The sequence below is a fragment of the Chiloscyllium plagiosum genome, chromosome 9 (assembly GCF_004010195.1).
Source record: "Chiloscyllium plagiosum isolate BGI_BamShark_2017 chromosome 9, ASM401019v2, whole genome shotgun sequence".
NCBI classification, from domain to species: Eukaryota; Metazoa; Chordata; class Chondrichthyes; order Orectolobiformes; family Hemiscylliidae; genus Chiloscyllium; species Chiloscyllium plagiosum.
Window position 1 is genome coordinate 60,436,570 of NC_057718.1, and position 23,977 is coordinate 60,460,546.

Sequence of the window (23,977 nt, forward strand, 5' to 3'; positions counted from 1 at the left end):
ATTTCTAGTTTAATGTTCCATTAACATTTAGTTATGTACTTCCAGCAGAATTCTTCTGCTATCTCACTCATAAAAGCCCAAATTGTCTGCAGTAGAAATGAGTGTGTGTCCTCCCACTTCAGAAATTACATTATCCTAACTATTATTCGACCAACTTGTATAGTTGTGTCTGGTGTCTCATAAGCAGATGCCTTTTTTCCTTCTGTCATCATTATTATGTGCATGGTCAATCTCTGAGCTGGGGCTGCAAGTATGTCACTTCATTTTCATTATCTTCTTCATTCTCCTTGGCTGGAAAGACAATAACTAATGGATATTGTGTGATCGTGAATGAAGGAGAAGTGGGGCAACAGAACTCAGGTGCGATCTGTATATACGCTCACCATTCTTCCCTCTGATACTGTAATCTCAACAACGTCCCCTCCTGTCATGATGCGTAAGTTAACATGTCCAGTTCTTCACTGATGCTTCCCTATTGTGTCTCACATTTTTATGCAATAACAAGCTAATTGTGTCTGTCAGTGTTGTGCAATGTGTTTGGGTGATATGGCTGTTATAGTTACCGGTATGTGTGACCCGGGAGTTATTGGCATAAGGTTTGCGACAGGGTGAGATGGAGCTTGGGAACTTTAGATGGCTGATGAATATAAATTATTGATTGGTAGCTGTTGGGAGTGTACATGAGTGTACTGAAGTTATGTTTTGAATTGTACAGTGAATGAGGCTAATGATGCAACTGGTAAGCTCTGCTATTTGAAGATGAATTCACTCATCCTATATATCAGATTTTTAATCTTCTTGCAATGCATCCACACTCCATGATGTGACACCTCTGCAAGTGATCTCCCCTGCAGCTTCTTCCAAGTACCTCTGAAGCATTTCTCTGACATGCTTCCTTCACCCCCAACCCCATTCCACACCCTCCCAGCTGTGGACACAGGACATCTCTCCTTCTCTCCAGATCTTGTATCAAGATGGCCAATGTTGTATTGCAAAAATCCCTGGAGATTGTTCCCTTGTATGTTCAGCCATTTCCAAAAATAAAGCAGGCTGATTAACTTTTTAAAAACCTCCCATCATAGTTTTCAGTCACTATTATATGAAGATAATGGATATTTTCTGGGATTTTATTTGAATATTTCTAATATACATTCATTTAAACTGTGACTTGTTTGAGATGGGATGTCATAGAGTCATAGAGTTATAGAGATGTATCAGGTCTCTTTCTGATAGTTTCATTCAATGGACAGCTTCAGCATTGACTGAAATATACAAGAAACATAAAGGTAACATGCTCTCTGCAACATAATGTGTGGCTGTGGGTTAATTTTTGGTTATAATTATAATTACTAATAATTAACTGAAGCTCCATTCCTATTTATGGGGGATAGTCAATTTTCAACCTCAAGATGTTTCATATTCTAAGTAGGTCCATGCATTACATTACAATTTGTTTACGGCAAGGTGATATATTTTGAAAAATTAAAGTTTTTTTTTCAAAAAGGGGTTAGGCTGCAGCAAATGGAGTGTTATCATAGCTTTAGTATTAATAGTAAAAATTAAAAATTGCTCTGTTCATTAATTGCCCAAAGTGATGCTGTTTGATTCAGTTTCAATCTCTGAAGTGTATTTGCCTTCATAAATTCTAAGACATATCTTGCTGTAGCAGTACAATTTGACAATACAAAGCACACAGTTGTAACTTCCAGCAATCAACTTTATGGTTCTGTTGCCCAAACAATTTGTTGTTAGATTTAAGTGACCTGTTTATTTGTAAGGAATAAAGGTACTGTCTTATTTATAGCCCCTCGCAGATTTTCAGTTAACTGCAAGCACTAGCTGTCCTCCTGGTTGTAATTCTGCCCAATTAAAATGTCATTGCCTTGCTCATCTTATTATCTCTTATGATAGAAAATTAATTGACTTAATCTAAAGGTTTACACTGGCAGTATGTCACAGCTAAAGTTTACACAGTGACTGAGTATGCCTCAGGATGTTTGCTCTTTATAAATATTCTAGTCAAGATTCTAATGAAAAATCTCAAAATATCTGAGAAGATTTTATACATATTTGAACATAAGCATATTAAATTCCTTGTGGACAGTTTTTATCAACTATTTAGGAAATATTTCTGAGCCAGTAGTTTAGACTTCGCAGGTAGAAATCAAATGTGAAAACTCCGATTTTAGCCTAACATTCCAATTGGGAAGATGGTGTGCTTAGGTCCAATTCCCAATTAACACCCTGTCCATTTTCATGCTCTATTGAAGTCAATGAAGCATAAAATTCAGCAGGGTGTAAATTGAGAGTCTGTCTCAGACCTGTTCTTCTCATTAGGTAGCTTGGTTAGTTGGGGCGGTTTGAATATCATCTTTTGTAGCTGAGGAGCACTTTTTTAGAATGGTTGTTTGTAGCATTTTCCTCCAGATAGCTGAACTTACTCTAAACTGCTTAAGATAAGGTCGGATTTTCTGTTCCCCACATGCACACGTGACATTTCAGAAACAGCTCATGCTTTCCCTATCAGCAGATCTTTGTACCATGGAGGAGCAGCACAGGATGCAAGGAAAGGAGACTTGGACAGCATTTTCCAAGTATGCAGTCCACCACATATTACCATCTCTGTAGAGCATTTGGGAGAAAATGAACAAAATAAAACATAACTGGAAAAAAAACTTAAGAGAACCTGGCTGACCAGTTATAGAGTGTTTTTCCTGTTGCTTGAGATTATTAAGCAAAGGTTCAGTTGGGTGGCAGAATTAAGGTACAACATAATTAAAATGTATCTCAGTCACTGCGCATGGATGCAAAGTTCCAACTTAGCTTTGGCATTAGCAAATCAAGTTCATGATGAGTACTATTTTTGTCATTGCAGTATACATCAGAAATAATTATGATTCAAGGAATCTGATGAAGAAAGTTGTCCCATTTTATGTGTAAGCTGATGCAGATACACATTGTCTCAAAGCTAGCATTTCATTGCTCCTTAAAAATGACGATTGTGATTTTATGCTAGTTTCTGTAAATAAATATCACAAGTTTTCACTAGTTCTTAATTGATTGTAACATGAAATACAAAAATCTCATCAAAGGACCATTATTAGTTTTGCATCAGAAGCAATAATAAAATGCTGATGAACATTTAAGTGTTTGATTATTTTCATTTGCTGCAAAATCGCTTCTCTAGCATAATTGTACCTTTTACAATGAATTGATTTAATAATTTTTAGCTGATCTCTATTCCATCTGTATAGCGTTTACCACAAATTCAGGCAAATTTAGAGGATGTATTGTGTCAGCTTCTCCATTGCTGTGTCACCACCAATGGCTAAGGGGTATGCTGCTTGCGAGACAGCTCTTCATCCAAGATATTGTATAAATATCAAATTTGAACTGAGGGAATGTGTGTGCATCAATGTAAGTAATGTTCCTGGAGGACATGAACAAAGACTTTTGAGAAGTAGCCAGAACTATGACCAATGGCATTGAACAATTGGATTGACAATGTCATTTATATTGTTATATCAACTTTATTAGGAGTTGTTTATAACGTGGAAAGACCATAATTTTATTTTAGTGTTATTTAAAATTGTGCTATAAAACCAGCTTTTAAAAGATTGCTGCATGTTTTGAAAACCAAGTAGCCTGACACATAAACAGGTCTTTGAATATATATTCATTGAAGTGGTTGCTGATGGAATAAAGCCAAGGTTTTCTGTGTACAGATGGGGCTGGGTCGCAACAAGAAATTGATTGGTCCATATACTAATGACCAGTTATTGATTTTTGCCTGCCAACAATTATGAGGTTAGTTCTCAGTTATCAGGACTGCTTGGGAATGGGAGAAAGAGTGGGAGAGGTATTTTAATCACTATCGGCTTGGGAGTTCTCTACATTCACTTCAGTCAAAACCCATTGTAAACCTGAAAGAAGCCAATTCAGCTTTCCTTCAACAGTTTTTGTAAGCAATGACTTTTAACTGATCAGTCAAAGATCTTTTCTTTGTGAACCAGCCACAACGTATTTCTTGCAAAACATTAGAAGCATCTGAAGAGAGAAGACTGACAAGCAGCATTTTGAAATATAGCATCCCTGCAGTATGGAAGCAGGCCATTCAAACCATTTAGTCCACACAAACCCTCCAAAGTGCATTCCGCCCCAATCCCTATATTTCCCATGATTAATCCACCTAGCCTGTACACTACAGGCAATTTAGCAAAATCAGTCCACTTAAACTGCACATCTTTGGACTGTGGAAGGAAACCCATATAGGTTCAAAAGGAATGTGCAAGCTCTACACATATAGTTGCCCAAGGACGGAATGAAACCCAGGAGCCTAGCACTGTGAGGCAGCAGTGCTCACCACTGAGCAACATGTCACCCAAGCCACCATAATCATAGTGAGGTATCTCAGCAACCCAGGCACAAGAACCACTGAACTTCCTCCCAGCTTCCTCTGCCCATACCTATACTCACCTGCATTTTGTCTGAGTGTGTGCAACAGAGAATTTTATACGGAAATTACAGTTTTAGTTTGTTGCGTTATGTGTCAATAGTTTATAACTGTTACTTGTAGCCAGAGTCTAATTATTTGCAATCAAAATAATTCTTATTATGTATAGAAACCTGGTCTACACTTCCTGTCAAAATTGATCTGAAAATCTGTCAAATTGAGAAATTTTGGGCACATATTTCTAAAATTTTAAGTTTTTGTGACAACTTATGCAGTCGTGAGGCTTGATTTCCTGTGTGTTACCCCAATGGACCATGAAAACAGAAGAAAATTTGAGTAAGCACTTTGAAGATTTCTTGTGCAAGTTTCAAGTTCTAATTCATTAGTTCCTTTTTGTTCATATAGTTAGCAAGTTGGTGCATTGCCAGAATTAGTGCTTCTGGTTTAAAATTGGGCTATCCAATATCTATATCAAAAGCATTTGTAGAATATTAAATTGTCTACTATCATAATGAAGTTAGTAAAATTCCTTTGTTTGGTTGTAAAAACAATATTGTCAGAACCAATCTTGTTCTGTGCCAGATTGTTTTCTCAGAAGTGTATAGTTGGAAGCTGACGACTTCTAGATGTGCAGAGTTCCCACCTGAACCAAGTGTTATGAGCTTTGCAATTGCAAATCATTGTACTGATGATAGAACAGCAGTCAGACTTGGCATGTTCCCACAATTCTCCTGGGCCTTTTGCACTTAACTAGTAATCTTCAGAGCAACAATGAGATGCTGTGCAATAAAAGGGAAGAAAGCTTTTGATTAGGTTAGTTTCTGGCAAACCTGGAGAATAGAAGTGCACTTCCTGGCTCTCCAACTTGCTGTGGCCTTTCTCATGTCCTGAGGCCACCCCTCAGACACATTCTCCCCTCACAGGATCCACCTACAAGCTGCTCAGCATTGAAGATGTTGGAATTGATCAAGTACTGACTGGTGGCTCCATAGCTCCAATGCATAATTTCAAACTAACCTTAGTTCAGCATCTTCAGCCACATGTGTTGATCATGCCTTATATTTCGTGTCTAAAACTGACATGATTTGAATTTATCCCCTCCATGTCCTTAAACCATTCTACAGAAAACGTTTCTTCAAATTTAACGTTTACTTTTTCTTTTGCTGATTTCAAATGCGTAATGTCTAGAACTGAATTGTGAACACAATTTTTCTGTGCTAAAATAACCTCAATCCATCATGGGTTTTAACATCTATAACAGATATCTCCTTAATCTTCTCTACTCTTTTCATTAACACCATCTTATTGAATCTCTCCATCTTCTTTGCTCCTTTCCTTGAGTCCATATCCACGGCCTTAATATTCTTCTAAACATATGCACTTAAAGCTGGACAGCTTCTTTAATTATGTAAATAATGATTTGCATGGGAGTAACAGTCTAGGGAAACAAAAGACTGGCATTTGTGTAGGACCTTTAAGATCTCAAATCATCTCAAGGTCATTGGAGTACTTTTGAAGAATAGTCACTAACATACTATAACAAATGCATTAAAAAATCTGCACAGAACAAGAGCACTCATAAATATATGATAATTGTTTTACTGTGTATTTACCTGCTCATATCAGATCAGGAAAGACATCAAGGTAAGTAATAAATATTAAGATATTATATGTGATTGTGCAGCAAAGCTCTTGTTTCAAGTTTCTACAAGTCTGTCTCACATGATGAGTGAGCTCACAGTCTCAGCATATGTCAGAAACCCATTTGCATATTCATTAAAACCTATCGCTACAATCCCACCAAATACATCCTTAGTTTCCAACGTTGTTAACTTTAAGTATTTACCACTATCAATTCACTGAAAACATTTACTGAAGATATTCACATTTAACTGGAAGTATTTTCGACTCCCATTGTTTCACCCCGAAGTCTGTTATTTACAGAGTCAGTCACTATGGGGACATCACAATTCTTCCTGATTTTGTCATTCTAAATGTTACAGGAGGGTGATGATTTGTAGACTAACTTTGAAATGCTCTCAATAGCTGAAGTGAGAAGAGCAAGATTAGCAAGCTCATTCCAAACAATATGGTATTTAATTTGACAAGGTCCATCATAGTAACCTGGTCCAGAAGATAAAGTCACACGGGATCCATGGTGAGTTAGCAAGTTGGATACAAAATTGGCTTGGTCATTGAAGACGGAGGGTAGTTGTGACGGGTAGTTTTTTTCTGACTGGAGGCTCTGACCAGTGGTGTTTCACAAAGATCAGTGCTGAGAACTCTGTTGTTTGCAATATATATAAATGATTTGAATGAAATGTAGGTGATTTGATTAGTAAATTTGCAGATGACACAAAAATTGTGTGTAGTGAGGAAGGTTATCAAAAGATACAGCAGGATATAGATCAGTTGGAAAGTTGAGTGCAGAAATGGCAGATAATGTTTAATCTGGAAAAATGTGAGATGATGCATTTTGGGAGGTCAAATGAAAGAGGAACGTAGATAGTAAATACCCAGGATCTTTGGAGCATTGATATACAGAGAGATCTTGGGGTGCAAGTCCATTGCTGTCTGAAAGTTGTAACCCAAATGGTAAAAGTGGTAATGAAGATGTGCAGCATGCTTGCCTTCATCGATCAGGGCATTGAGTATAAAAGTTGGCTTGGCACATTGCAGCTGTGTAAGACTTTAGTTATGTCACATTTGGAGTCTTGTGTGCAGTTCTGGTCACCACACTATAGGAATGATGTGGAGGCCTTGGAGAGGGTGCAAAATAGTTTTACCTAAATATTGCCTGAGTTGGAGCACATTCTCTATAAGGAGAGTTTGGATAAACTTGGATTGGTTTCCCTGGAGGATTGGAGGCTGAGGGACGACCTGACAGAGGTACATAAAATTTATAAGGAGCATGGATAGGCTGTACAGTCAGAGTCATGCTCCCAGGATGAAAGTGTCAAATACTAGAGGGCATTGATTCAAGGTGAGAGGAGAAAAGTTTAAAGGAGATCTGCGAGACAAGTTTTTTAAACAGAGGATGGTAGGTGCCTAGAATGCGATGCTAGGGGTGGTGGTAGAAACAGTAATATTTAAGAGGCATTTAGACAGACATATGAACAGGCAGGGAATGGAAGGATACAGGCTGTGTGATTAGTTTAGAATAGCATCGTGGTTGGCACAGACAGATTGGGCCGAAGGTCCTATTCCTGTGATGTATTGTTCTAGATTCTATGAAAGGACCGGTTGCCTCTGAGCACTTGCATTAGTATGAAGACCAATGGATCTTTCTTTCATATCTGTGGACAAAAAGATCATTTGACAATGAAATACCACAGAATAGTGAAGTTGTATTATTGATTAAGAGCTGGTAAGTCTCACTGTTCTTCTACCTTAGTAATACAATGACATTTTGAGTTTCTTGCCATGGTATTCGTAGATTTAGGACAAAGAGATGAATGAATTTGAGAGAAGAATGCAGAGTACCAATTCAGTTCTTCAAGAGACTCATACAAGAACAGTGAATCATTGATGAATATCTTTGCAGACAATCGTCCCTGCACTGAAAGATTTGCTGTTAAGACTGTTGAGACTCTGTATAAAAGGATAACATAAGATGAACTTTATCATTGAATGCTGTCATTTCTGACAGGCTAGGCAAGGTCGAACAATGTTCTTGATAAAAAGCGGAATGCATTCTCATGTTTCGGTATTGCTGAAAGACTTTCTGGTATGTGCAGAGTTTATTGTACTCTGTGATCGTGTATGATATGCAAGAAGATCCCATCAGGCTTGCTCTCATTGTGGATGGTTGAACGATCATTGTGACTACCTTGTACAATTGAGGATATTGGCACTTCCAATGCATTTTTAGTAGCCACATGCAGTGAATCCTCATTAGCAATTTTTTGTAACATAATCTTATATTTCTAGGAGTACATAAAGAGTTTTGCTCATCCTGACCTGGAAGAATTTCAGAGGCATCTTTTTTTGCTGCATTAATGGATGAATGCCAGGTACTGTAGAATTTTCATCTTGCAATGTCAAACTGCATCTGTTGGAGTTATCTTCTCTGGTTCATTCGCTGGGTGTGCCTCCTGTCAGTGGCTACTGTCTGACTTATTATGCCAGGATCCCCCGATGGATAGATGCCTCCAAGGACTTCAGTGAAAACTGTATAGGCTGACAGTGCATAATGCAGGCATGAGATTGATTTTGCACGCTGCTGAATAGCAAGATGCCTTGTCTGAGGACTGCTAAGCAGCAAGACAAGCTTCTGGATCAGTGGTGCTGGAAGAGCACAGCAATTCAGGCAGCATCCGACGAGCAGCAAAATCGACGTTTCGGGCAAAGGTCCTTCATCAGGAATAAAGCTTCCTGTTCATGTGTCTGTGCTAATTGGCATGGCAAGGCAAAACCAGGCAAAGCAGGGATGCAGTGAGCAAGCAGGCAGACATTAGGTAAACAAGAACAAAGAGAAAATGTGAGCAGCTCTGATATACAACCTGGTCTAATTCTTCAGTTGAGTCCTTGTCTCTGAGTGCAACGAGACATAGAGTCATTCAGCATAGAAACCTTGCGTCTATCCAGTCCATATCAATCATGATCCACTAATCCCACCTGCCTGCGCTCTGTCCATATCCCTCTAAACGTTTCTTATTCATGAATTTATTCAAATGTATTTCAAACGTTGTAACCGTACCTGCATCCACCATTTTCTCTGGCATGCACAAACCACTCCATGTAAAAACAAAGTCGCCCTTCATGTCTTTTTTAAATCTTTCGCTTCTCACCTTTAAAATATGCTCTCTCGGATTGAAGTCCCTGGCCATAAGGAAAAGACCCTTGTCATTCACTTTATCCATGTCCCTCATGATTTCATAAACCTCCCAAATGTCACCCTTCAACCTTCTGTGTTCTGGTTAAAAATGTCCCAGTCTCTCCAGTCCACGTTTGTATTTCAAATCCTCCAGTCCTGGTAACATCCTGGTTTTCTGAACCCTCTCCAGTTTAATAATCTCCTTCCCATAACAGAATCCTTGCAGCAACCCTTCAATGCTAATTGCCAGTGTGACCTCCTATGCAAATCTGTGCTTCCAGAGTACCCTACCCATGTATTGGAGAAGTGCCACGATGGTCATGAAATGTTGGCATAATGCCAGATTCCAATGTCAGTGGATGAGGTCTAGGTGTGGCTGGGGCCTGTGGATGATGCCTTAAGATGCTTATTTGGTAGTTTGCAACACACAAGTCCTTCAGAGCAATAGCAAATTGAACTGTCATCCACTGTGAGATCACTTTGCTACACTTCTCATCCGATGCTGCCACAGTCTTGCCGTAGCCGACAACACTTAGTCCCTTACAAGATTCCATTCTATTGCACTTCATATTGCTGTTTGTCGGGGATTGCTGTGTGTAAATGGGCTGTTGAATTTCCTACATTACAACAGTGACTATAATTCAAAAGTGTTTAATTGGCTGTAAAGCATTTTAGGACCATGTGCAACCATGAAATGTGCTATGTAAAAGCAAGTCTGTCTATCTTTCTATTCTACTCCCATAATTTAACATGAGCAATAAACTTTGGCCTGAACATTGGAGAGCACACTACCACCCTTGTTTGATATGGTTACATCCATCAAGAAATTATGATACTATGTGTAATTTCTTTATGGCTTTAATAATTTACAGTTCTATCTTTAAAGTTTTTGTATATCTAAATGATTATGTCTCTCTGCCCTTCATTTGCTTTAAGAACTTTTTACATTTATTTTACATTTTCTTGGACTGCTTTTGGTGAATCCCTCTAGGATTCATACCTCATATGGTTCCCCTTTCACAAGAAACATTGGGTGAAATGAACCTTTGTTGATATCCTGAAATCACATGAAGGATCTGCCATGGAATTTGGGCTTGTTAAGTGAGTTTGCAATAAGTTAACAGAAGGAATAGAATGTGGAAAATGGGAGGCTCCTCGCTTTGGTTGGTAGAATAGCAAAATAGGTGTTTTGCAAATGGTGAGAAACTATTAAATATTCAGACAAATTTGCATGTCCTTTTATGTGTAACACTGAAAATCAAAATACAGATAGAGTGCAATTAAGAAGTCAAATTGTATTTTGGCCTTTATTACAAGGGTATTTGAATATAAGATTAAGGATTCTTACGGAATTCCTATAGACCTTAGTTACACCATCCCTGGAGAACTGCGGACTGATTAGATTTGATTCCCTCCAGTGTGGAAACAAGCCCTTTGGCCCAGCAAGTCCGCACCGACCCTCCAAAGAGTAAGCCACCCAGACCCATTTCCCTCTGACTAATGCACCTAACACTGTGGGCAATTTAGTACGGCTAATTCACCTGATCTGCACATCTTTAGACTGTGGGAGGAAACCGGAACACCTGGAGGAAACCCACTCCGACACGGGGAGAATATGCAAACTCCACACAGACAGTCACCCAAGGCTGGAATTGAACCTGGGACCCTGGTGCTGTGAGGCAGCAGTGCTAATCACTGAGTCACCATGCCGCCCTATGGTCTCCTTACTTAAGGAAAGATATATTGCCATGGAGGAAGTGAAATGAAGGTTCGTTGAAGCGGTCCCTGAGATGAGAAATCGTCCAATAGGAGTGATTGGCTAAAATATTCTCTGGAGCATTGGACAATGAGGTAGCTTGCTTGAAATGTGTAAGAATCTGGGAGGAAATGGTGGGGGTAGATCGTGAGAAGCTGGTTCCACAAGTAGGAGGGTCTTGAACTGGTCAGCATAGTCTCAAGATAAGAGGTGAGTTATTTAAGACTGAGCTGAGAGTTGTAAAATTCTGAACATCTCTAACCAGAGGACTGTGGATGCTCAGATATTGAAGGTATTCAAGGCTGAGATAGAAAGATTTGAACTCCAAGTGAATCAAGGAAAATGGCATTCAGATGGAAAAGTAGAATTGAAGTTGAAGACCAATTATGACCTTGTTGAATATCTGGGCATAATTAAGGCCCATATGGCTCAGTCTTGTTCCTATTTTCTATGTGGTTATGAAGTGAACAACCTGCAGCTTTTATACACAGCATTATATCTTCTTTTCCATTCAAGTTACTGTTTGTATTTTTGTATAACATACGAGCAGTTTATTTTCTTTGTTAATAAGTTAGCCCAAGTTTTAGATAATGAGGTCTCTTGCAGTGTGCCCTGTTTTAATGCTTCCTTGTGCACTTTTAGATTTTGATATTTTGTGCTCACAATTACGCAGGAAATGCAAGTAGATGATGGCAAAATGAATAAATAGGATCAATAGGAACAACAGGACAAACAACATAAATAACATTCTAAAGGTGATGTGCTGATGAATACACCTGAACATAAAAGAACACCAATGTGTTTTATTGGTTCTATTGCATTTGCTTTAGGGATGGGCAACAAGTGCTGACAATAAATCCCCTGAATGATTAAATGGAAGTGCTATTCTTTAATATTCCCCTTTTGCTGTTAGCTGAGATGGAGGCAGTCTACTGATCTTGCTATCCCACAATATGACACAACCTGGATGGCCACCCACCTTGGTCCTGGGGTACCCCAGCATGCCAAGGTCTGGCTGCCTATCTTTCCTTCAGTTCTTGTTTCTGAGGGTTGGACCCTTTGGATTGGTAAAAGCTGCAAGGCAAAGTATTGCAGTGGTTTGCTGTTAGCATGACTGATATCATAGAGTCCACCACCTTCTCAGGTGGTTCATTCCACACATGAACCACTCTCTGTGTAAAACAAAATTGCCCCCAAGTCCTTTTCAAATCTTTCTTCTCTCACCTTAACAATATGCCGCCTAGTCTTGAAATCCCCTATCATGGGAAATGACACCTGTCATTCACCTTATCTGTACCCCTCATGATTTTATAAATATCTATAAGGTCTCCCCCTTAACCTCCTAAGCTCCAGTGAAAATAAGTCCCAGCCTACTTTAATGTCTCAAACTCCCCATTTCCCATAACTTCCTGGTAAATCTCTTCTGAGCCCTTTCCAGCTTAATAATATCCTTCCTATGACAGGGCAACCTGATCAGGGCACATTAGTCCAAAAGAGACCTCATCAATATCCTGTACAACCTCAATGTGACATCTCAACTCATATACAGAAAGGCCTGAACATTGATGACAAGTGTGATCTGGACATTCTTCCACTCTTAATATAGTACATGCCATCAGGCACATTGCAAGGATTTACAGGCTTGTAAGCAACCTGTGTGGCCACTTTGCAAATACACTGTCCATGGCCAACAATTCCTGATGGGGGACTCGAACCTGAAGCTTCTGGCTCAGCTCTAGGACCACCTTTTACACAAAAGTCTAAATCACTAACATATGTCAGGAAGTACAAGGGTTCCAACACTGACCCCGAGGAACTCCACTACGAAACAACACCAGTCTGAAAAATACCCATTAACTGTTACTTATGCTGGAGGACAAAGTAGATTAGTTTATCTGATAATTGCAGATCAGTGTTATGAAGTAGATCATGCTGTGAAAAATTTCTTGAGTGTGCATGTTAGGGCAGAATTACAGACACATCGTTCACACTTGAGTTATTGAATTGTCTGTGTAATTCCACTAAAGGTCACATTGTGACGTATGTGTGTTAAATTTCCTCTGTGCGACCAAATATAAACCAAAAATTAACTTGTCATGAAGAAATTCTGTCATTTCCAAAATGGAAGAAAGCAGCCAAGGCATGTATTTTGACCACATTATTTTATGTACAAATATTCTATTCTCAGTCAATTGACAGATAGAGAAAAGCTCATTCCACCAAAAGCCCTAATTAAAGGCCCAATGGAAACAATTTCAAGCAAAGATTTTGAGTTAGAATTGGTAAACTCTTGAGGAAATTTGTGCATTCTTGAGCTCACAGTGTGATATTGAGCTGCAAAAATTAAACAGCATGTTTTAGTTTTATCTCTGAGCTGCACTGATTTAGTTGATCTTCAAAGCCACAGCAAAAGATTGGTACTGTAATTGACTACAACGTTCCCAAAATGGAGAAGGTGGAAGCTCAATATTGTTGTCTAAGACCTTTGCTGGATGAAATATCAAATGAGGACAGGATTGAGATCTCCAGACAGGCACTCCGAAAGCTAGTGCTTCCAATTAAACCTTTTGGACTATAACCTGGTGTTGTGTGATTTTTAACTTTGTATACCCTAGTCCACCACCGGCATCTTCAAATCAGGATTGAGATCCACTATGGTGCTGCCCATTGTATGACAATGGACCCTCATTCCCAACCTGCCTCCCTTGTGAAGTACAGATGTCTGAATGGGATACCAAAAACTCATCAACAGGATACCAAAAGACATCATGTTATTGTCCCCACAGCAATGTCGCATTATGAGGAAGGAAAATAATTGAGAGGAATACAGGCTATTGTAGCTAATGATCCAGCAGTACATTTTTTTTTTGCATTATGGGCAACACAATGTGAATCCATTGTCAATTCTATGGGTCTGACAACTGGCATTGTGCGAAGTGCTGATTAGCAATTCAGCAGCAACATACGGCAAATCTAGTCCTAAATTCACAGCAAGAGCCCTGTGAAGTTAATGCCAAATTTACTCTAAGAAAATCCATTTGATTTTTAATCCAGCATAATGTTTAGCTGTGATAGGAGTAAAATCTGCAAAGAACACTGAGTAGCTATGCTTTAAGCCTTGATTGACAGCTTTATTCTGGATTTTAATCTATTCTGAATTAAATACATTGAATAAATTGTTCAAATTTAGTTTACTTTTCTATTGCATGAAAAGGCAATGTCTATATCCCAATGCAGAATTTAAATCAACTGCAGAAATGAAATGATTTGAGTAAGTCTCATGTAAACAGTCTGATTTGACTCTGTTCGCATCTGTCCTATTCTGCAAATAATACAAGCATCAAACTGTAATTTGACGCTGTTCTGTGTGCATTCTGGTGCTGGGAGAAGGTGCTGCACTACAATGTGAAAGCTAAGAGATTGAATTCAATTCAGATCAATATAATCAGAATTGAATTTGATCTCCCTTCTCCCATTGTAAAACAACTATTACTCAACAAGAGTCAGAACAGCTTTTAATATTCTACATTCGGTATTCCAGTCAACAAAGGTGCTCCAAACGCTTTAACAACAGTGCAGAAATGTCTGTTGCAGTCTTCAAATACAGCCGTAATTAACTTTGAAAGAATTAGACAATACAGATAATCCTATAATAAACTTCTAATTTACAATTCTTCCTGCATACTTGTAAAATTTCTACTGCAAATATTGCCACCCTCCAGTTTCCTGTTTCATTTTTTTTTATTTACAATTACCAAGGTGGATGAGGTATTCATGCTGAAGCAGTAGGGGAACCATAATTTATACTTAATGATTAAATGGTTTATAACCAAAGTCTTTGAATGTGCAAGTTAACTGTGTAAGCCGCAGAAATGATTTATGTCCCAGACAAATTAAACGAATACTTATCAATGACAAGCAGTACATAAAATACTTAATTTAGTAACCTGCACATTCTCCTGAACCTTACTTGTTCAAAAGAGAATATGACTAAGCATTTGAAAAAGATCAAACTGGCAACGTATCACATGGTATAATCCTGTACCTAATAACTACCCCAGGAATATTCCAAATCAACACAAGTTGCCTGGATTCAAAGGAAATCATTGCAAGTATTTTGAGTAACATTACTATATTTATGGAGTTGGTTGTTGTGATTTGAAGCAAAACATAAGTAAGAATAACAGTTTAGAACTGTAACATTGAGTATTTCTGGATACATGAAATTTTCAGTAGGTGCAGGAATCAATTAATAAAGCAAAGAAACAACAAACTGGTTCTGTGCTTTGGTATACAATGACAGTGGTAGAGCAGTGAGATTGGAGGGATAGCAATTTGCTGTGACTGTAATCTGTGCTTTGGACAGATTTTTCTATCGTATTGACAGAGGCTACATCTTTTTGTGTTGCGCTAAGTTGACATAAGATTTAAAAATCTAACCTATTAACAGCTAAGAAAGAAGTACACTTGCCAAAGAGTTAAAAACTGACAAGTGCAATAAAGGCGATGGCCTCACTGTTTAACCTCTCACCGTTGATTATTTTAAAAATCACACAACACCAGGTTATAGTCCAACAGGTTTAATTGGAAGCACACTAGCTTTCGGAGCGACAATCACCTGATGAAGGAGCGTCGCTCCGAAAGCTAGTGTGCTTCCATTTAAACCTGTTGGACTATAATCTGGTGTTGTGTGATTTTTAACTTTGTACACCCCAGTCCAACACCGGCATCTCCGAATCTTGATTATTTTAGTTTATTTTGATGCCAGAAAAAAACTTGCTTTGTGAGTGAAGCCATATATTCAAGATTACTCAGCCTCTGATAGTGAATGCTTTGTCTAGTTTTAATTCTGTGAGTACTCTAATCAAAACACTGTCCAAAAACCTACTCGTTGCTCATTCTGCATTATTTGTTTTCAATGAAGAAGTAACAGTAATGCAGTAAAAAAGGCTTTTTTGGTGCAAACCATACTTGGAATTTGCATATCTCAAGTGCAATGAAATAGGGGCAATGCAAGTGCATCTAGGTTGGAGGTTCAAGAGAAGAAATTGAAGCATTAATGCTGTCTCATTTCTTGTGGCCAACCATTGGCTCCAGCTTGAAAGGATCCAGATATGAAAATCAGCTGTAAATATATGCTTGGCCAAGATGTCCCAAATGGTTGAACAGTCTACAGAATGGACAACTTCATGAGGTATTGAGGACTGTCAGTCCCCTTGCAATCAGAAACAAAGAAGTTAAATTAGATGAAAGGAATGGAACGTATGTATCTGACTATAATATGTTATGGTTGCTTTATATTTGATAGTTTTTGTGAACTTGAGTTTGAAGGATTGTGGATACCTGTTTCTTTTTTAAATGTGGTCAATAAAGGTGCAGTTGAGGTATTTTTAATAAACTCATAAAAGATAAAAAAAAAGTTGATTTTTAACAAAGCATTTAAATCAAATATCGAGAAAGCAAAATATTGGGCATATCTGGAGCTGGCTAAGATAAATAAATTTATGTGTGGCTTGTGGAGTAGTGCATGTCGAGAAAGATGGTGTATTCCTCTTCCATCGTTATCATAACAAATAGAGGATGCATTGGACAAAATATTCGAGAACTCTCTGGATTCTGTAAGGGTTTTGTTGGATTAGAACCACATTATGTGATAGCCTGTTCAAGAGGTGATGGAGAAAGAAAGTAAGAAACTATAGTCCAGTTAGCTTTACATCTGTCATTGGGAAAGGCTAGGATCCATTCCTAAGGAAGAAAAAGCAGGACATTTATAAAAGCTGAACATAATCAGAGACAACATGGTTTTGTGAAAACGAAAAATGTTGAGAAGATGATTCCACATTGCAGTAAACTGCTACCTCACAGCGGCAGGGACTTGGGTTTGATTCCACGCTCTGTGACTATCGGTGTAGAATTTACATGATCTTCACATGTTTGCATGGGCTTCCTCTGGGTGATGTTTCCTTCCACAATCCAAGGATTTGCAGTGTAAGTGGATTGGTCATGGAAAACATGGGATTATGGGGGTAGGGCTAGGGGGTGGTGGTGAGGGATGTGGGTTCTGGGTATGAACACTCTTTGGGGGTGGGGGGGGATCTGTGTGGAATTGATGTACCGAATGGTCTGCTTACAGACTATATGATGACTTGGCTAAAGGACTGATTGGCCTAGTTCACAAAGATCATGGACTAAATCTACCTTGGCTCCCGAGGACAATTCAAATTGGTCACACATGCTCAGGAGTCTGCACGTTCACAGTGGATCTGAGCAGAAAACAGCAATGTCATTCATGTACAGAGAGGTTTTGACCTGCAGGCCTCTTCTGCCTGGAATAGTCACCCCTCTCAGGCTCACATCCTTTGTGACTGCCTTGGCAAAAGCCTCTATACGAACATGCAGACAAAGCAGGAGAGAGTGTGCAGTCCTGCCGAACTCCAGGTCTGATCAGGGAGCTTCCTGTTGATTGAGGCTGCACGAATGATGTTGGTATAGGGCAGTTGGTCAAATTGTAGATTCCCTCCCAAAAGCCGATTTTGGAGAGCATGCCTCTCATGTAGGTTTGTAACATCCTGTCAAAGGCTTACTCCTGGTCCATGATGATGAGGCAAGCATCCATTCCCCCTGTCCTGCATGTAGGCGATCCAATCACTGAGGCTGTCAGAGATCATCTGCCTGCTACAGGGTAGGTTTAGTCGGGGTGAATCAGCAATCCCAGAGCAGACCTGACCTGGTTGGCTATGACCTTAGATCAGACTTTGTAACCTACATTCAGTGAAATTGGTTACAAATTTTTAACTTCCTTCCTATCTTCATTCTGCTTGTAGATGAGGATGATGATACCTTTCCTCATGGAGTTAAAAATCACACAACACCAGATTATAGTCCAGCAGATTTATTTGGAAGCACTAGCTTTCAGAGCACTGCTCCTTCATCAGGTGGTTGTGGAGTGTAAGATCCTAAGACACAGAATTTATAGAAAAAACATTTACAGTGTGATGTACCTGAAATTATATATTGAAAAAGACCTGGTTTGAATTTGTACTTGCAGAATTGCATTGTACTTTGCTCAAAAACTGCATGAATCCATGTAAGATTCTGTAAATCTATTTTCTAGATTAGAATCAGTCTGACCATTGGGGCACAGACAGCCTCACGCAGGGCAGCTCACACCTTAAATGCATTTTCTGGGATGACATGACACCAATTGTTAAAGTTCACTTGAGAATGTAACTTTTAAATGTTCTGCGATCTACATATGAAATAACTGAAACCAACGTCTTCATTCTAAAAGATGAAAGATTTAACAAACAATCCAGGTCTTTTTCAATATATAATTTCAGTTACATCACACTGTAAACTTCTTTCTATAAATTCTGTGTCTTAGGATCTTATACTCAACACCTGATGAAGGAGCAGCAGTCTGAAAGCTAGTGCTTCCAAATAAACCTGCTGGATTATAACCTGGTGTTGTGTGATTCCTTATTCCTGATGAAGGGTTTTTGCCCGAAACATCGATTTCAAAGCTCATTGGATGCTGCCTGAACTGCTGTGCTCTTCCAGCACCACTAATCCAGAATCTGGTTTCCAGCATCTGCAGTCATTGTTTTTACCTACCTGATTCTTAACTTTGTACACCCCAGTCCAACACTGGCATCTCTAAATCATTGCCTCATGGAATCGCACATGCTACCTGCCAGAAGTGTACATCATATACCTCCAGTAGGTCCTGACCACTCAAGTCGCAAAGACGTAAATAATACTTGGCCAGTAAGCCGTTGCTTCCAGGAGGACCATGGTTTGATCATCAAGAGATAGCAGCTGGTCTAGCCTCTCTTGCGTGCTGTTGTCTGGCCCTCCGTGATAGAAGACAGGAATGATTGGAAGGCTGCCCTGTCTGAGGACTTTGTGCCATACAGTCTGGTATAAAAGGGTTTGCTGATCCTCAGGATGTCATTCTGCGATGATGTTACTGAGCCTCGTTTTTCCTCAGGCTGCTGAACACAGAGCTCTCCCTGTGCACCTTCTGGAAGAAGAAGCATGAGCACGTCTCATCCTGCTCCAACTCGGAGGCCTCCGAGGCAGAGGGCGAGGCTTGCTGGCTCCTCACCTCCTGGAGATCCTCTGTGACATCAACCCCCATCGTCTGCAGCAGATGTAGGTTCTGCATGCTTTTCTGGAGTTTGGTCAGTTTTCCCAATCTCCTCCCTTACCTTCCGAACACCTTTGAGCATAAGGAACCACTTGATGTTCCCCTTGACTGTTTCCCACCAGTCTGCTTGAGATTCAAAGAAGGCCTTCATGGTTCTCCAACCTGTGTAATCCCTTTTGAGCTCCTCAATGTTTTGTGGGTTCAACAGTTTCATGTTCAGCTTGCACATTCTCTTGCCAAATCACTGGACATTCTGTAGGTGACAGTGAGGACTGCAGATGATGGAGATTAGAGTTGAGAGTGTGGTGCTGGAAAAACACAGCAGGTCAGACAGCATCTGAGAAACAGGAAAATCAATGTCTCAGGCAAAAGCCCTTCATCAGGAATGAATCAATGACAGTCAGCCAGCAGGAGGCAGTTGTCAGAGAAGAACACTGGATTGCCATTGGTGGATCTCAGGGCACAAACAGGAAATCTATCCTTGAGCGGATAGACCCGTCTGGCCATGACCAAGTGTATCTACACTGCATTCCATCTGCAAGCATGCTGAAAGTGTCATGCAGCCTGGCAAGGTTATCCATTTCCATCGGGAATCTGGACATGGCGTCCGGTTTGCTCTGAGCCCGTCCAGATTGTCCATCCATATCAATGATGCAGTCGGAGTCTCTGGCCAGAATGACCAGCTTGGAAGTCGCCAGTAGCAGTGGGAGCTACTGTAAGCTGGTCAGCCGCTCATTCTTTACCTCTGGGGCATACATGGTGTCAGGGGAGTGTGTCTGCACATAACATCTACTACAAGGACAAGACTGCCATCCACCTACTTAACTTCAGAGATGATAGAGTTGCCTCCTCACAGCAGAATACCCTAGCCAAAGGAACGGCGATCAGTTGCCTGACTCCTGCCCCGTGCCATGAGAATGTGGTGAGGTTGTTGCATGTCTGACATGAAATTCTGTGGACAGGGTGCAGTGGGGTTGTGGGCACCACATCTTGAGCATAACCTAAGGTGTTGGTCACTGCTGTCCAAGATAGTTGCCCAGAGGTGCAAATGAGGTGAGTCCGGTACCTGATACCTGGTACGAGCTACCTGCTGTGACTTTCATGTCAGCACTTGTTGCCATTGAGTTTCTCTCTGTTGTGTGCGAGAATCGGAAACTGAACATAAATGAGGTGAGATATTGCACAAATTACATGTAATTGTATGCAAATCAACTTATTGCGGCTCATTAGTGAAATTCTCATCTTGCTGTTCAAATCGCAATTGTAAGAACTGACTTCTTTTTCTCGATGTTGCGAATGCGACAGGGGATATGCAGAAAGGTTGTTTCCCCTTGTTAGACAGTCTATGACTTGAAGGTTCAAGTTCCAATCAATGGGGCACAAATATAAGACCAAGATAAAGAGGAATGCCTTTTTTCAGAGGGCTGAGAATCTACGGAATTCTTTACCACAGAGGGATATCAATGCTCAGGGAAGCAGATGTTTTAATCAATAAGGGAATCAAGGATGGAGGGGATAAGGCAGGAAAGTGAAGCTGAGATTTTCAGATGAGCCATGATCTCGTTGAATGGTGGAGCAGATTCGATGGGCCAATAGAACTATTTCTGCTCCTACATCATGTGGTCTTATGGCTTAATACTATTTTTCTGATCTCACCTTATTTTCCCAGCTGACTCACCATTGCCCACATTCTTCAGATGCGAGGAAAATGTAGCCGAAGAAGTTGCAACCAAACACACACAAAAGATGTAGGAGTGCAAATCTTATACATAATAGCAAGAAAAATAAGAGACCAAAAAAAAACACTGTAGACTGTCTTTTTAAAGTTGGGAATCATTAGACTTTTGACCTCGTGGGTCACTTGCTGTCTGACAACCTCCACAAAAGGAGGGTCAACCACCTCTTAATAGCTTCATGGAAAACCTAACGTTCATATCAAAGTCATGAAGTGGCCTGTCTGAGTATGTGATGGGATCTACACATCACATGATTGAGTGGGTCAAAGGTTTCATTTGCCTGATGTTGCCAGAGGATGGATTACAGGGGGCTGGCTGCTTTAAAAAAAGATTTCCATCCTACCACAACAAAAATTGCAGCTACTGCTCAGTTCCCTCTGTTTTAAAATGGTTTACTCAATTCCTTTACAAGATAGCTCAGAATTATTTTCACCCTTTGTTGATTGTACTGTTTCCAGAGAGAACAGAATGTGGACACTTTTTTTATATGTGAATGGTATTTGTTATAAAAAACTGCATGACCTACCATTGTCAGGCACTTAAGATGTCAAAAACTGTCTGTCACTTGATGTAATTCAGTGTTTCCAATGATGGATTTCTGTATTACTTAATTTTTGTGAGTTTTGGCTGGACATCAGCCAGGACCTTATATCAAAGATACAACTTTTGATGACACACAGCATAAAAGCGTTGTATTTTTCTGATGTGAAGAATATGTTACTTCCTGCATATTTTAATTTTGCACATTATTACTCATGATAATGTGCAACATTTGTGTCACATTCTGATGTTATATCAAGCTTATCAGCAATTAAGAAAAAATATGATACTAGTGATATGGAATATTCCAGGGACTGAAATGGTAAAGATCCTGTTATGTTTCATGTATCAATGTCAGGAAAAGTCAGTTCTGTGCAATTTACTAATTATTGCAAATTATTCTGTTTTGCAGTTGAGCCACCTTTTCTGATGAAATGTAAGTTCAAGTTATCTTGGGTTTAATTGTAAGAACAATTATTCTGAAAGACATTAGTGCAGTACTAGAGTGTTTGGGTTGTTTAATTATTTTCCATTGTATTTTCCTGTAATTAGACTGAAATAAACTCCTAATATTTCATTTTAGAATGATGACTTATAAATTCTTAATGTATAAACATTCATGTTAAAATAAGTCAAATATATAGAAGCAATAAAGCACAATCTTTTAATATTACTTTGCTTGTGACAGATTCTGCCTTTTTAAATTAAATAATGCATTGTACAATAAAAATGTAGAAAACATTTTATTTCCTCACAATTGAATAGTGTTGTTCTCAATTATATGCAAGCAAAGCATCTCAGATCATATGTCGAAGATTAAAATGTTGATACAATTATAGACATGTTATAGAACTAATTAAAAAAACTGATATACCTCTGTTTATACAAGGACAATTCAAATTCTTTGTTAAATTTTAGTATTCTGATACATCAGCTGATGCTAATGCTAGTAATGAATAATGTCTCCCTTAACGACAATCTTGTCATATTATTTTAACTCTGTAGCAGCCCATACACATCTCCCACCACAACATATGTAGCTTGTAAGTCCTATTCAGAGAGCCAGCATGCATTTTAAATTTTCACAGAACTCCATATGTATGAAAGCGATGCTGATATTTGGTTCCATTATTTCTAGTCAATATATCTGATCAAGCTGTGGAACAGGGGTGATAGTTTCATTAGAAACCTAAATCTGAATGTTAGTTTACAGAACTGAAGTCATTTTAATGACCGCTTTTATTTATGTAGATGTTACTTGCACGATCTTGATTTCTCAGTGCTATAAAGATGTGACTTTGTTCATTTTAAATTTCACAAACTATCCTGGGGTTTTCAATAAATTGTATCTGTTTGATGTGCACTCCACGAACAGAATACTGTTCAAAGCATGACGTGTAATGTATTTGATATATAAGCAAAGAGATCGTCTGAACTGATAAATAAGCTACCTGGAAATGAAATCTTCACTTTAATTTCTAAGGGGACTACAAAACATACAAGTTCCCATGGGCGTGAAGAAGTGAATTGAATTTTTCCTCTGATTTTTAAGCGCACCAACCATATTTTCTTGTTCAAAAATAAAAAAGAGTAAACAACGGCTTTGATTCATCAAGTAAAAAAGAAGCGTTACGATTGCACATTGATTGCAATTAATGATATGATTTGTATTTCCTTCAGGTCAAAGTTATTCCACCAGATTGTACACATTTTGTGTTTCCCAATTAATATATAAAATAATGAATAGCAGGGAGTGATTGCAAGACTGCAATCTCACCAAAGGTTCAATGACATGACAACCTGTGAAATTGAAGTGCAATTGCTTTTTGAATGTCATCTGAACCTTGAGATATGATTAATGCTTTAGAATATTTCCTTCTATGTTTTTATAGCATATGCTGGGCATTTTTAAATTTAAATATGTTTATTCATTTTACTGTGACAAACCATGGACTTTTACAATCAGCTCGATGTTAAATCTGTTGCAGGTACAGAATGCAGACCAAGGACTGGATTTGGTGTATGTGAGGGAGGTTTTGCCTGGTGGCTGGGCAGCTGGTAAGAGCCCTGAAAGATCATCACTTCATGTGTCATTCAGGCATTTTAATTGGACAGCTGAAAACCTATCCAGTGAGCAAGGTGTCTGGGGTCAGAAGGCAGGATCATTCATAAATGCCAGCTATTCAGAGGCTACTATTGAATGCCAGTACTTCCCAAGATGGGCATGGACCCAGGACAGTGATGGCAGTGTGGGGGTCAAAGAGGAGAGGTTGGAGGGGTTCATCAGCAAAGGTAGCAAAGTACTTCTCACTTCCTGAAACCTGGTTCTATAGCTAAGTGCTGAGTACTTTTGAATGAGGGATTCTGCTTTTGCTCCAATCCAGAAGCATACAAGCAACCCTGAAAAATCACAGAATTATTACAACACAGAAGGAGGCCAGTCAGCCCATTGTGTCTGCACAGCCTCTTCAAATCAGAACCTCACTTAATGACATCGTCCTTCCTTCTCCATGCAAGCTTGCATGTG